The sequence below is a fragment of the Bufo gargarizans genome, chromosome 5, assembly GCF_014858855.1.
Source record: "Bufo gargarizans isolate SCDJY-AF-19 chromosome 5, ASM1485885v1, whole genome shotgun sequence".
Classification (NCBI taxonomy): domain Eukaryota; kingdom Metazoa; phylum Chordata; class Amphibia; order Anura; family Bufonidae; genus Bufo; species Bufo gargarizans.
In genome coordinates, this window is record NC_058084.1 from 199,377,340 (window position 1) to 199,393,405 (window position 16,066).

The window sequence follows — 16,066 nt, forward strand, 5'->3', positions numbered from 1 at the left end:
CCGCCACATTTTTTCCTCGAATACGATGGGTCCTCAATATCCTTCCAGTTTTTAATAATCCATTGGACAATTCTTAACACAATTTTAGTAGTTTCTGCAATCTCCTTAGATGTGTTCTCTGCTTGATGCCTGCCAATGATTTGACCCTTCTCAAACAGACTAACATCTTTTCCACGACCACGAGATGTGTCTTTCGACATGTTTGTTTAAGAAATGGGAAGCCACTCAATGCACCAGTTGGGGTTAAATAACTTATTGCCAGCTGAAAGAGAATCGCCCATGCAGTAATTAGCCAATAGGAGGCTCATAACCATTTGCTTAGTTAAATCCAGGTGGCGACTTTTTTTGGACAGGCAGTGTAAAACACAAATGAAATAAAATTATGAATCAAACAGCTCCCTTGCAAAAGGGCTTTGTCCATGCCTTGGAGGCGCACCCATTTCCCCTTGTGGGCCAAAAGAAGGACGGTGCCCCAAAACAACTAGACGCCCATAAGGCCTTTCTTGACTTAAAGGCTGGGAAAAACCTGCCTGACTTTGCCCTTGAATAGCTGAACTCGGGCCTGGTTGGGGGTAAATATTTCCAGCCAGTGCCCGATGTTTCAGTTGGTATTTTCACGAAGTATGCATTTTTGTTAGAACATCGGCTGTGAGGAGCTACAATTCATTGGCATACTGAAACAGAGCATGATCCCATACTTTCAGAAACCGGGCCGCAGGGCAGTATTCCAACATGATAATGACCCCAAACACCTCCAAGACCACCACTGCCTTGCTAAAGAAACTGAGGGTAAAGGTACTGGACTCGCCAAGCATGTCTCCAGATCTAAACTCTATTGATCATCCTCAAACAGAAGGTGGAGGAGCGCAAGATCTCTAATATCTGTCGGAAGGCCAGTCGGTGAACAAGTGACTAGCTTATGGGCACACAAGGCTCATTCAGACACATCACACCCATATCGACCCTGCCTTGTGACGAGGGTGACCCACAGCATTTCAGCTTACCAAGCATAGTGCCGTATGTTGTATAGCGGCTATGCTTGGTATCGTGCTCAGCACAATGAACTTCAATGGGTTGGAGCGCAATATTAAAGGGGCATTCCCATCTTAATGATCACTGTTAAATCTGTTAATGATTTAACAGTGATCATTTTTCTAAATATATTTAATTAACTAATTCCCACCCCTTAGAAGAAAATGAACATATACTTACCTGACTGTTGTCTTATCAGGAATCGCGTTGGCCACGCTTGCGCAGACGACTTCTTCTCTTCTCCCGGCTGGCCGCGCATGCGCTATGGTGATTTCTTCCTGGCCAGTATAGTATACTTGCCAGGAAGAAGTCACCAGGACGCATGCGCGGCGGCATGCGTGTTCAGTCCAGCACGCGGCCCGGCCGGGGAGAAGACTTTAATCAAGATGGAGCCCACCCCCTGCCGAAACCAGGAAGTGGACAGCGCGCCGGGAGCAGGTAAGTATAAAACTGTGTGATGAGAATACCCCTTTAAGCATAGCCGCTACACAACGTACAGCACTGTGCTCTGTGAGAAGTCTGCGGCGCTCACAGGCGCACAGCTTCCTTCTCAAAACAGCTGATTGGTGGGGGTCCCGGGTTTTTGACCCCCACTGATCAGATATTGATGACCTATCCAGAGGATAGTTTGTCAATATAAAATTCTCAGAAAACCCCTTTAAAGGGAACCTGTCATCAACTTTATGCTGACCTCACTGACAGCAGTATAAAATAGTGACAGAAATGCTAATTTCAGCAGTGTGTCAATCATGGGCTAAAAGTAAGGCTACTTTCACACTGACATTTCTGGGTCCGCTTCAGTTCAGCCCCAATGCATTCTGAATGGATGAGGATCCGTTCAGAATGCATCAGTTTGGCTCTGTTGCGCCTCTATTCCGCTCTGGAGGCGGACACCAAAACGCTGCTTTCAGCCTGATGATGCGGAGCCAAACGGATCGCTCCTGACTTACAATGTAAGCCAATCGGGATGGATACGTTTTCACTGACACAATATGGTGCCATTGAAAACGGATCCGCCTCCCATTGACTTTCAATGTAAGTCAGGACGGATCCGTTTTGACTTGGACTTCATATTTTTTTAAAAATTATGCAAACGGATCCATTGTGAACGGATACAAGCGTTTGCATTATCAGTGCAGCTCCGTCTGTGCAGATACAAGACCGTTCCGCACTGAACGCAGATGTGAAAGTAACCTAAGTGGTTGCTGATAACCAGCATCATAATCATTGCAGCCCAGGCCTGGAATAGAGTCAAATCTACCTGAGAAGAGTCCTGGTTATTCATAATCTCCTGCTATCCCTGCTGATGATTGGCAGTTCTCTCCTAGAGAGAAAGGGAGAAAACTAGGTAGAAGACGGTCAGTCATCAGCAGGAGAGCAGGAGAGCAGGAATCCATGAATAACCAGGACTCTTCTCAGGTGGCCGGGACTCTTTTCCAGGCCCAGTCTGCAATGATTGTGATGTTGGTTCTCAGCAACCTCTTTTAACTTTTAAGTGACAGAACGCTGAAACCAACTCACCGGTCTCTACTTTATTCTGCCGTCCGTATGGGCAGCACAAAGTTGATGACAAGTTGGTAAGGCTGATTAGTCAGCCTGCATTTGTGGGAGGGGCGGAGGCTCTTCAAATACAAGCCACACCCTCACTCACAGGCGTGTGTTCTCAGGTTCTCACTCACAGCCCCGCATGTTACCTTGTCTGTCCAGGTTCAGCCACGGCTGATACTATACTGTATGTTTTTTGTCTTGCTACCTGGATCGCCTGGGCCGAGTTACATGTTGTGTGTTACCTGGATTGTCCAGGCCGAGTTACATGTTGTGTGTTACCTGGATCGTCCAGGCCGAGTTACATGATGTGTGTTACCTGGATCGTCCAGGCCGAGTTACATGTTGTGTGTTACCTGGATCGTCCAGGCCGAATTACATGTTGTGTGTCACCTGGATCGTCCAGGCCGAGTTACATGTTGTGTGTTACCTGGATCGTCCGGGCCGAATTACATGTTGTGTGTTACCTGGATCGTCCAGGCCGAGTTACATGTTGTGTGTCACCTGGATCGTCCAGGCCGAGTTACATGTTGTGTGTTACCTGGATCGTCCAGGCCGAGTTACATGTTGTGTGTTACCTGGATCGTCCAGGCCGAGTTACATGTTGTATGTCACCTGGATCGTCCAGGCCGAATTACATGTTGTATGTCACCTGGATCGCCCAGGCCACGTTAAATGTTGTATGTTACCTGGATCGCCCAGGCCGAGTTACATGTTGTGTGTCACCTGGATCGCCCAGGCCGAGTTACATGTTGTGTGTCACCTGGATCGCCCAGGCCGAGTTACATGTTGTGTGTTACCTGGATCGTCCAGGCCGAGTTACATGTTGTGTGTTACCTGGATCGTCCGGGCCGAGTTACATGTTGTGTGTTACCTGGATCGTCCAGGCCAAGTTACATGTTGTATGTCACCTGGATCGTCCAGGCCGAATTACATGTTGTGTGTTACCTGGATCGCCCAGGCCACGTTAAATGTTGTGTGTTACCTGGATCGTCCAGGCTGAGTTACATGTTGTGTGTTACCTGGATCGTCCAGGCTGAGTTACATGTTGTGTGTTACCTGGATCGTCCAGGCTGAGTTACATGTTGTATGTCACCTGGATCGCCCAGGCCACGTTAAATGTTGTGTGTCACCTGGATCGCCCAGGCCGAGTTACATGTTGTATGTCACCTGGATCGCCCAGGCCACGTTAAATGTTGTGTGTTACCTGGATCGTCCGGGCCGAGTTACATGTTGTGTGTTACCTGGATCGTCCGGGCCGAGTTACATGTTGTGTGTTACCTGGATCGTCCGGGCCGAGTTACATGTTGTATGTCACCTGGATCGTCCAGGCCGAATTACATGTTGTGTGTTACCTGGATCGCCCAGGCCACGTTAAATGTTGTGTGTCACCTGGATCGCCCAGGCCACGTTAAATGTTGTGTGTTACCTGGATCATCCAGGCTGAGTTACATGTTGTGTGTTACCTGGATTGTCCAGGCCGAGTTACATGTATGTCACCTGGATCGCCCAGGCCACGTTAAATGTTGTGTGTCACCTGGATCGCCCAGGCCACGTTAAATGTTGTGTGATACTTGGATCGCCCAGGCCACGTTAAATGTTGTATGTCACCTGCATCGCCCAGGCCACGTTAAATGTTGTGTGTTACCTGGATCGCGCAGGCCACGTTAAATATTGTATGTCACCTGGATCGCCCAGGCCGAGTTACATGTTGTATGTCACATGGATCGCCCAGGCCACGTTAAATGTTGTATGTCACCTGGATCGCCCAGGCCACATTAAATGTTGTATGTCACCTGGATCGCCCAGGCCGAGTTACATGTTGTATGTCACCTGGATCGCCCAGGCCACGTTAAATATTGTATGTCACCTGGATCGCCCAGGCCACATTAAATGTTGTATGTCACCTGGATCGCCCAGGCCACATTAAATGTTGTATGTCACCTGGATCGCCCAGGCCACGTTAAATGTTGTATGTCACCTGGATCGCCCAGGCCACATTAAATGTTGTATGTCACCTGGATCGCCCAGGCCACATTAAATGTTGTATGTCACCTGGATCGCCCAGGCCACATTAAATGTTGTATGTCACCTGGATCGCCCAGGCCACGTTAAATGTTGTATGTCACCTGGATCGCCCAGGCCACATTAAATGTTGTATGTCACCTGGATCGCCCAGGCCACATTAAATGTTGTATGTCACCTGGATCGCCCAGGCCACGTTAAATGTTGTATGTCACCTGGATCGCCCAGGTTCAGCTACTGCAGATACCGGCTATGTCATTTGTCTTGTTACCTGGATCGCCCAGGATAAGCTAAATGTTGGGTGACAACTGGACCGTCAGGTTCAGCCGCTGCTGATACTACGCTAGATGTCATGTTTTGTTGTTAGAGTGGGGTATGGCAGAGACTTATTCTATCGGTATATCGGGTTTACTCTACTCGCACCCAGAGCTGCGTTCACACGTCCTTTACTACTACAGGTTCTTTCCAGGCCCATTTCAAGAACTGCATTCATGTAGCTGTTACATCTATGTTATGCTCCGTTCACAACCAGAGCTGTTGTTATACCAAATTTCATGCTCTGCTTATACCCAGAGTTGTGTTCACACTTCTCCTGCTACACCAGTTCGTATACCCCACTCCCCAAAGCCGCTTTCCATGTCTGCTGTCACATCAAGTTAATATTCCGTTCACATCCAAAGCTGCGTCCGCATGTCTGCTGTTACATCTTGTCCTATACTCCATTCACTACTAGAGCTGCGTTCACGTGTCTGCTTTCGCATCACGTCAATACTCTGCTCACTGTCAAATTGCATTCATACATCTGCTTTATACCATGCTTTTCATGCGCTACCCATACTCAGAGCTGCGCCTATACCATGTTTTAGGTACCACTCACATCCAAAGCTCCATTCACCCATTTGTTGTTACATCATGTGTTGTACTCTGCGTCCACTCAAAGCTGCATTCTCCTGTTCATTGCTACGTCATGGTTTTACTCAATAGTCTCACCGGGGAAGTCTGCACCCACCGCTCTGGTTCTTTAATCCTGGTTCATATTCACTCAGACGGGTCTCCTTTTACTTCTGGTTCGTATTCACTCAGATTGGTCTCCTGCCCCAGTTCACCAAACGGCTCCTCAGCGGAGGTCAGTGGGCCAATAGGAGTAAGTTTCCTGCTATGTTTTCACAAGCTGTTCATTTGTTTGTCACAATAAGAGACTTCTCTTGGCGAACTTGCAATGCCTCAGGCTCTTGTTTTTCTCCCATCTGTTTCGAAAAAAAAAAAAAAGAGAGTCCCCAAGGCATTCTGGTGCTGCATAAGTGGTTTAAAAAAAACATAAGAGGCTCGCCCGAGTGGCTGTTCGCTTATAGGACCTCACGATTGGCACTGACACTTGTAGTTTGCACGGCCACCTGATACTTTTTTCCGCCATAAGAGTCTCGCACGCATGGCTCCCGCCGTAAGGGACACGCACGCATGGCTCCCGCCATAAGGGACGCGCACGCATGGCTCCCGCCATAAGGGACTCGCACGCATGGCTCCCGCCATAAGGGTCTCGCACGCATGGCTCCCGCCATAAGGGACTCGCTGGAGTGGCTCTTGGCTTAGAGGATTTCACAATTGCCGTCCTCAATTCTAAGGTTCGCACCCCGGCGGCTGCCCGGCCCCATGGGCCCCTGGTGGTTGCTTCGGCCCCATGGCTTCAGGGGTCCGACCAATGGTTGTCTGTGCCTTTTTACCACGACCAGGAATTCATTTTCGCCAGTAGCTTCATTGCAATTGCATTCCCTCACTCATGGGGGGGCATAGACAGAATCTTGTATATTATGGCCTCATAGCTTTTTGTCGCACTAACCTCAGACTCCCTACAACCACGTTAAATCGGGTTTTGGACAAGGTTCAGCAATTACTCACGGTAGAAGATTCAGATAGTAAGTCGGTCTTCACGTCTCAAGCGTTAAAACAATTCTCAGGGGCACACAGTAGAACAACGCACGGACCACGGCTAGCAGATAGCTGTTGTCTGGGGAACTATTCAAGGATTCTCTTCCTATCTACATAGTTCTTTTTGGCCCTCATTCCTGCATAGTCTAGGCAGTTAGGTTTCAGTCCCACGATCTCCTGAGGCTAGGGTATTGCCAGTACTCCCTAGAACCAAAACTTTACAAGGTTCAGTTGGTTTTCATGATCCATTTCACAACGTATTCCCGGTCCTCCATTCCGCTTTGGGGCAGTATCCGCAATATTGAGCATCATGTCTCTGGCCTTGTCATCCACAAGATGGGTTGTAGGTCTCCTTCTGGCCTTGCCTCATACACCCCGAATTTTTCGTTCGAGATCCCTGACACCTTGCAGTTGGCTTGGGGATTAGTTTGCACATGCCATTAGAGTTCCTTTTCTACCCTACTTGGCTTGGTTTTTGCCCACTTACAGGCCTACCCACGATCATGGCTTAGGGCACACAACAAGCCATTTAGTCAGGTTAGCTAAGACACGCCTAACTGGGTTAGGTTGTTTCTCTCCTTAGGGTTCTTCGGATATCTCTTGGCCGTAGCCATGACCACAAGTTGGTAAGGCTGATTAGTCAGCCTGCATTTGTGGGAGGGGTGGAGGCTCTTCAAATACGAGCCACAGCCTCACTCACAGGCGGGTGTTCTCAGGTGCCCCACCTTCCCTCCCTTATCTTCTCATTTCCACAGGGTATGCCCACTTACAGGCCTACCCACGATCATGGCTTAGGGCACACAACAAGCCATTTAGTCAGGTTAGCTAAGACACGCCTAGCTGGGTTAGGTTGTTCCCGTTGTTTCTCTCCTTAGGGTTCTTCGGATATCTCTTGGCCGTAGCCATGACCACAAGTTGGTAAGGCTGATTAGTCAGCCTGCATTTGTGGGAGGGGCGGAGGCTCTTCAAATACGAGCCACAGCCTCACTCACAGGCGGGTGTTCTCAGGTGCCCCACCTTCCCTCCCTTATCTTCTCATTTCCACAGGGTATGCCCACTAACAGGCCTACCCACGATCATGGCTTAGGGCACACAACAAGCCATTTAGTCAGGTTAGCTAAGACACGCCTAACTGGGTTAGGTTGTTTCTCTCCTTAGGGTTCTTCGGATATCTCTTGGCCGTAGCCATGACCACAAGTTCCCTTTAAATATTATAATAGGTTATGGCTACATATTACATATGATAAAACACACATTAAGCATCACGCACACAACTGTAGTTTTGGGCCGCCTTTTTTTCTCAGCTTGCACGTGGACCCATTCATTTCTATGGGTCCGCAAACAATGCTGACAGCACACGGGACGTCCGCACTACAAATAATATTGTCCGTTTTGTGGACAAGAATAGACAGTAGACAAATGCACCCAGCCAGCGTCCCCAGACCACAAAATGGATAGGGTGGTGTACAGGAGGCCCCACAAGCATGTCCGGGGTCCACACATGGAAGGTATATGGATGTGGCCTCATTGTGTTCTTGTTCTGCCCTGGTTTCTGGAAGTCTGCTGAACTTTCTGTCCCTCCCGTACACAACATCCCCCGGCTTCACAAGGCGTCCTGTCCTCGGAGCTGGCAGCCGCTCTGCCCTCCTTGCCCTGTCTTGTGCACGGAACTTCCCACCCCTTGCTCGCTCCCGATTTAGTAGTGAGCCAGGAGGGGAGGGTTTATAAGGCCCGGGGCTGAGCGAGGGAGGTGGCAGCTCGTATCCTGAGTACGGGAGTCAGCTGAGCGCAGCGCCAGAGGAGAGCATTCCGCAGCGCGGATTCCATGGGATAATATATACACACGAGCTCCCGCCGGACGGATTGTGGGCACTGGCAGGGAGGCACTGCAGGGACTATTGCACTAGCTGGAGTTGGGCACAAGGAGTGTAAAGTGCTGGAAGAGCTTGGGGGGTGAGGACTCCCCCAAGACACCGGGGACACCAGCCCCGCAGCAGGTACTGTACGTGCTGAAGTTTGTGTGGGCTGCTGAGGGCACCGGGCTGTAGGCCGGTCAGTGTGGACGTGCTGCTCTCCTCACAGCAGCTCTGGCCCCGTTCACACAGCGCCTCATGCTTAGGACGGGTGCTGTCCTTGGTGGCATTTCTTCCTGCGGTGGTAAGGCGGATGCAGTCAGCTCCTTAGAAAAGGTCCGTGTAGCAGCTGCTAGCGGCGCTGCCCTGTCCACGTGTGCGGTACCGTGTGGCGTCGGTGCCAGTTGGAATAGCTGCAGTGGCAGCAGGGCTGGGGGAGCTTCCTGGGAGCCGCACTGCCCCCCTGCAATGTGAGCTGAGGAATGGGGAGGCGGGAGCGCTGGCTGTGTCACTGGAGTTTGGGGTGGAGGGGAGAATGAACTTCACTTGTTTACACTTTTTCCTTTGGTTGAGTCTGACCCCGCAGCCCCTCTCTCCTCCCCTCCTGACTCACCAGTGGGCTGAGGTAGTAGGATTTTGTCATTACTTTTATAGAGGAAAGGCAGATTAGTGGGAGTCTCCTCAGCTGGAATGGTAGAAGTAAATTCAATGGTTGTCCCAGCCGCCAAGTCTTCAGTACAGGGGAGGGGTGAGGGGAGGGCACTGGCTGCAGGACCTGGTGCTATGAAATACACAAGAAGCACGTGAGGTGAGGCTCAAAACAAATGCTTGGTGAGGGTGACCGGTGGCAGAGTAATATGGGAATGTGTGGCAGTTCAACAAATGGTGATGGCAGTGGCTGTATAGGGCAGCTGACAGAAATATAGGCATGTGTGGCAGTACCACAAATGGTGACGGCAGTGGCTGTATGGGGCTGCTTACAGACAAATATAGGCATGTGTGGCAGTACCACAAATGGTGACGGCAGTGGCTGTATAGGGTAGCTGACAGAAATATAGGCATGTGTGGCAGTACTACAAATGGTGACGGCAGTGGCTGTATAGGAGGGCTGACGGAGAAATATAGGCATGTGTGGCAGTACCACAAATGGTGATGGCAGTGGCTGTATGGGGCTGCGTACAGAGAAATATAGGCATGTGTGGCAGTACCACAAATGGTGATGGCAGTGGCTGTATGGGGCTGCGTACAGAGAAATATAGGCATTTGTGGCAGTTCCACAAATGGTGATGGCAGTGGCTGTATGGGGCAGCTGACAGAGAAATATAGGCATGTGTGGCAGTACCACAAAAGGCGAGGGCAGCTGGCAGAAATAACTATGTAGTGAACACAGATGGGAATGTCTGGAAGTACCACAAATGAGAGAATCGGAGAGTAGTGTCCATAAGGAAACTCCACAAGCGGAGCATCTGGTGTGTCCTCGGTTACCTCATTGGATTGGGTCCACAGCCTGCTATTGCAGTTCTAACGCGTGTTCACACAGTGCAGTTTTGCAGTGTACTTTCTCAGATCCAGCTTATCGAAGGAGCAGTCAGTCAGGATAGGGACAACGTGTGGGCTCTGACAGATGGAAAACAGAGCACCTTCATGTTTTAGATTAAAGTGTTGCTGAGTTTTGGTAGAATTTTTTTCTATGACAGAGGCAAAAGTTTTGATTAGTGGGGGTCTTATTGCTGAGCCCTCAACCGATCATTAACTTGCATTGTACTCTGCAGCCAATTTCTATATTTCACTGGGGTTAAGCGGTGGCCAAGGTTTTGGCCAGAACATAGACCACTTGAAAACCGAGCAGTGAATGAGGTTTTTGGAAAGAACTGACACTTTTACACCAGATTAAAGGCAGCTGGCAACTTCTTGGCAGACTGGTTGCATAAACAGATGTTTCTGGCCAGGTGTGCCCTGTTCCCTTGTCCTGCCCTGACAAATTGAGGAGATAACAGGTCTGGAATGGGTTCTAAGTGCTGAGTTTGCATTCAGTAGCTGGGAACACTCAATATGCTGTCCGGAGAGAGGTCAATGGAAGTGAAGGAAGCCATAGTAAAACACAAGTAATAGCCTGATACTCTTAGGCCCCTTTCACACGGGCGAGTTTTCCGTGCGGGTGCGATGCGTGCGGTGAACGCATTGCACCCGCACTGAATCCTGACCCATTCATTTCTATGGGGCTGTGCACACGAGCGGTGATTTTCACGCATCACTTATGCGTTGCGTGAAAATCGCAGCATGCTCCTCTTTGTGCGTTTTTCACGTAATGCAGGCCCTATAGAAATCAATGGGGTTGCGTGAAAATCGCATGCATCCGCAAGCAAGTGCGGATGCGGTGCGATTTTCACGCATGGGTTCTAGGTGACAGTCTATTCACTGTATTATTTTCCCTTATAACATGGTTATAAGGGAAAATAATAGCATTCTGAATACAGAATGCTTAGTATAATAGTGCTGGAAGGGTTAAAAATAATAAAAAAGTTAACTCACCTTCTCCTCCTGTTCGCGTAGAGGCCGGTCTGTTCTTTAGCTGTGGCTGAAGGACCTTTGATGACGTCAGATCACATGCTCCATCACCATGGTGATGGACCATGTGATTGGAGCATGTGATCTGACGTCACCTCAGGTCATTCAGTCCACAGCTAAAGAACAGACCGGGATCTACGCTAACAAGAGGAGAAGGTGAGTTAACTTTTTTTATTATTTTTAACCCTTCCAGCACTATTATACTAAGCATTCTGTATTCAGAATGCTATTATTTTCCCTTATAACCATGTTATAAGGGAAAATAATACAATCTTCAGAACATCAATCCCAAGCCCGAACTTCTGTGAAGAAGTTCGGGTCTGGGTACCAAACATGCGTGATTTTTCTCACGCGAGTGCAAAACGCATGACAATGTTTTGCACTCGCGCGGAAAAATCGCGCATTTTCCCGCAACGCACCCGCCTCTTATCCGGGCAAAAAACATGACGCCCGTGTGAAAGAGGCCTTAGGGTTCGTGTGCCCTGTGCTGTGGACCCATCCACTTGAACGGGTCCGCGATCCACAAGATACGTTCTACCCCGAAATCCCATGGAAGTGTGATATGGAGTGCACACAGCCGGTGCCCGCTGTTTGCAGTCTGCAGTGCAGGCACATACCCACGTTTGTGTGAATGAGGATTGTACTGGTGAGCTCTGTGGCCCCCAGAGGCCAAGACTGCTGTAGAAGTGGATGATCACAAAATCCTCCCTTGATAAATGAGACCATGAGCTAAACCTTAGCTCAGTGCTTCACAACCAGGCTTCTCAGTACCCCTGGGGTTCTTATGGGATTGTCCAGCTTTTGGCCTTTCTTGTGTGCTCCTGCTAATAAAAAAACATACACTCCTGCTCGACCCCAGTCTCTGGGAGTGGAAGACCGCTGGAGAGTGACTGGGACCAGGTGTGTGTGTTCCCTACAGGTCAAACATTGCCCAAAACCTGAACAGCCCCTTTAAAGGGAACCTGTCACCAGGATTTTGTGTATAGAGCTGAGGACATGAGCTGCTAGATGGCCGCTAGCACATCCGCAATATCCAGTCCCCATAGCTCTGTGTGCTTTTATTGTGTATAAAATCTGATTTGATACATATGCAAATTAACCTGAGATGAGTCCTGTTCCTGAGATGAGTCATGGACAGGACTCATCTCAGGTTAATTTGAATATGTATGAAATCGTTTTTTTTTTACACAATAAAAGCACACAGAGCTATGGGGACTGGGTATTGCGGTTGTGCTAGCGGCCATCTAGCAACCCATGTCCTCAGCTCTATACACAAAATCCCGGTGACAGGTTCCCTTTAAAGGAGAACAGGAGGAGCTGAACAGATTGATATATATGGTTTGAGGAAAGATTCCGTATAACCTGTAGTTTATACATTTATATTCCTGCTCATTCTGGGCTCTGAAGTCAGGGAGGCGGTCCTATCAGTGATTGACAGCCTTCCCTCTATCTCTGTGTATATAGAGATGGCTGTCAATCACTGATAGGACCGCCTCCCTGACTTCAGAGCCCAGAATAAGCAAGAATATAAATGTAGAACTTGTAATTTATACTGACTCTTTTCTCATAAAACTATATATCGATCTGCTCCGCTCCTCCTGCTCTATAACATACTGCCTGCAGTGTATCTACCATGTTCAATGTGACAGGTTCCCTTTAAGTGCTGATCAGCGCTTCCCCAGATCACGGCAACAAAACAAGCTTCTTTTGAAAGTGCCTTTATAAAGCTGCAACCATAGCCAAATGATGCAGTGTGTTTTGTTTATTTTTTGTCTAGGGGATTCCTAATATTTTGCCCGGTGGCCTTGTACTTGAGAAGTTAACTGATTTTGGAAATCTTGGCTGATCATTATATGAAATTTTAAATCAAGTGACTGTGGCCTTGTCTGCCAAAAATGAGATCCATCCATCCATCCATCCATCCAGCTGGAAAATTTGTTGTGGTTGGCCAGATAGATGTGTATGGCATGATGGGTGCAATAAATAAAATGGTCTGAAAAAAATAAAATTAAAGGGGTTGTCTGCTTATATTGATGACCTATCATCAGGATGGGTCATCAATATCAGCTTGGGAAGGGGGGGGGGGGGGGGGGGGGCTGACTCCTGGCACCCTCACCGTTGAACTGTTTAAAGAGCAGCATTTGTATTAGTGCGCCGTTTTCCCTTCATTGTTTACCTGCTCGCCATCGCAACCGCAGCAGTGAGCAGTGTAATTAAAAGTTTGACTTCCCCATGTACTTTATTGGGACAGCTTCTTCCTGTTCAAGTGAATACTACAAAGTTGTAATTACACCTGCTTGTCTGCTGGGTGCTGGGAAGTTGCGCATATTCATGACCTATCCTAAGGATGGGTTGACAATATCGAAAAATGGACAATCCGTTTCGCGCGTATGTGCGCTTCTTCTGGCTTTCCACCATTGAAGTGGGTTGCAGCACCACCGCAAGGCATCACTCCTCGGTATCCATTTCATATAGCACATAGGCTGGTGTAGTGCCACTGATATACCTTTTCTACAGTTTTACATTATTTTGTTTTGTGTTCATTTTTCTTTCCAACCACCCCCCCCCCCCCCCATAACTTAAAAAAAAAAAAATTATACTTGTTTACTGAGCTATATAGGAGCTAACTTTTTTTGCGGGACAATCAATTTTATTGATACCATTTTGGAGTGTGACTTTTTTAATCACCTTTTATTACATTTTTTGGGGTAAGAGAGCAATGAAAAAATGGCAAATCGACCATTTTGAACCTTTTTTCCATTCCTCCATTTGCCGTATTGGAAATATTTGTTTTATATTTAATAGTACGGGTGTTTTCGGTCGTGGTGATACCCATGTTTGTTGTTATATAGGTATAAACATAGAATTAAAATCTGTGTGTGGATGGGTTTAGATTGTTTTAGCTCTCTGCAGGGCTTTCAGTTGGTAAGTCTGAATACCCAAAAACAGTATTCAAACATATACTGTAATGGGTACATTAAAGGGGCTGTAGGATATGCCCCCAATGTCTTATAGGTGCAGGTCCCACCTCTGGGACCTGCACCTATACTTAGAATGGAGCCGTCAAAGTCCCAGAGGTGGGGGTTCCCTCAATTCATTCTTATGGGAGCACTGGCTCAGCCGTTTCTGTCTGCTCCATTGAAATGAATAGTGGTGTGCCTCCCATTAATTTCAATGGGACGTGCTGCGTGGCTATTTTTCCCCTCCCCCCACGACAGCACCTTGGAGAGATGGCTCCACCCCAGGACAGGAAACCTGCAGCATAAAAAGGTGGAGCCGCTCTCCCACCTCAGTGAGGTTTCCTGTCCTGGTACGGGAGCCTGCAGTTGTCGTCCTGACCTGGAAGTCCCGGTAGATGCCGCAGGGTCAGCGGCGGCGCATTGTACCTGCCCGATCATTCCTTACCCACAGGCGTCGGGGGGGGGGGGGGGGGGCAGGATGCCGGTAACGGAGAGCCCGGGCCGCAGGGGCAGAAGGTGCCGGTCCCTCAGACGAGGAGGCCCGCACCAACGGATTGAGGGTGGCCAGAAGGCCCCAGGTTGCTGCAGATCAGCCAGGACGCCACCGGATGTAGACGCTGGTTGGTGGCGTCCGGGCAGGAAGTGCCAAGCGTTCGACGGCCGTGCGCTTCCGGTCAGGTGACCGGAAGTTCGGCATCCTGTCAGTTTTAAACAAGCTCCATACAGGTATGAGTGTGCTTGGGTTATTGGACGCCGGTGTCTGAATTCAGAGTGCCAGAAAGTGGACCAGGTTCTGTTCCAGTGCTATCTGTGGCGTGGTGGGTCTGCAAGAAGCTGTGCATCTCTCAGGTGAGAGGAATACTTGGTGGCAGAAGGTAACTTTGACAATGTTTCATCAGTGCAATGTTTCATTATGGATGACAGTGCAGATATTGAAATCCTGCCGCCGGTATTGAGTCCTATTCTCGGTCCTTAGAGGGTTTAGGCTGTTCCTTAGATTTGGGTATGTTCCTTATTTCTTAGACGGTGCCTAAGAAGGTGGTGGCCAAGAAAAAGAACAAGGAATGCCATATCTGCAAGTGCTCGCTGTCTTCTTCTTACACTAAAAAGCTCTGTCAGCAGTGCATTGAGAAGACGGTGGCTGAGGAGACTCCGAGTCTTCGGACATAATAGACTTTAGGTCTTTCAGAAATTAAAAATTCCCTGAAAGCCGGTAGGAAGAGAAGAGCGGTGAGGCAGGAGTCTGACGTGGAATCTGAAGATAGTGAATCTCTCTCCGGGGATGAGGACTCTAATGATTCCTACTCTTCTGAAGATAACGCAAGAGAAGGGAAGTTCCTATTTCCAGCAGAAGATACGGACAAATTGTAAAGTTATCCGATCTACCCTGGAGTTGGAAGATACCAGAGAGGATAGATCTGTAGAGGATGTCATGTTTGAGGGGCTTGGGGAAAGGAAGCGTAGGTGTTTCCCTGTCAATAGATCTATTTCAGCAGTGATAGAGTGGGGAAAAAAAACTGAAACAATTTATTTCTAAGTCCTTTAAACGGAAGTACCCCTTTGAGGAAGAGGCTTCTACATCTTGGGACAAGGCCCCGAAACTGGATGTAGCCATTTCTAAGATGTCTAAAAGATCCTCACTGCCCTTTGAGGACATGGGATTTTTAAGGGACCCCTTAGATGAGAGAATAGATTCTTCCCTTAAAAATTTGTGGGAATCTTCTGCGGCTGCTTTCAGGCCTAGTATAGCTGCCACTGTTGCGAGGTCTGTCACTGTGGTTAGGCTAGAGGGGCAGATTAGGGATAAATGCCCTAGAGAGCAGTTGTTAGCATCTATACCCACTTTCCAGAAGGCCGCGGACTTTATTGCGGATGACGTGGTGAGGCTGGAAGCAAGAGCCGCATCCCTTTCCAAGTCTACGCAACGTGCTTTGTGGCTTAAAAATTGGAAAGGGGGAGATATGCCGTCCAAGCTGAGGTTATGTAGCATCCCCTGTGATGGCCAGTTTCTTTTCGCGTCTGAACTTGACTCTTTACTTGAAAAAGCGGCAGATAGAAAGTTTCCCCAGGATTCTTTTACTCAGTTCAAGCAGTATAAATGGCCCTTTCGGAACCCGTCAAGATTTCAGAATAAGAAGCAGACGGGGGACAGAGAGC

The 16,066-nt window shown here is 48.6% G+C and overlaps 1 protein-coding gene across 3 annotated transcripts in view; it reads left to right on the top strand.

Moving 5' to 3' along the window:
• The first annotated feature begins 8,274 nt into the window (after positions 1–8,274).
• Positions 8,275–16,066, top strand: part of LOC122937794 (growth factor receptor-bound protein 10-like) — a 341,748-nt gene continuing 333,956 nt past the window's right edge. For all 3 annotated transcript variants that reach the window (XM_044292839.1, XM_044292838.1, XM_044292837.1), the window contains exon 1: positions 8,275–8,525. The gene's annotated coding sequence lies outside the window, so the exon portion shown is untranslated. The remainder of the gene's footprint in view (positions 8,526–16,066) is intronic.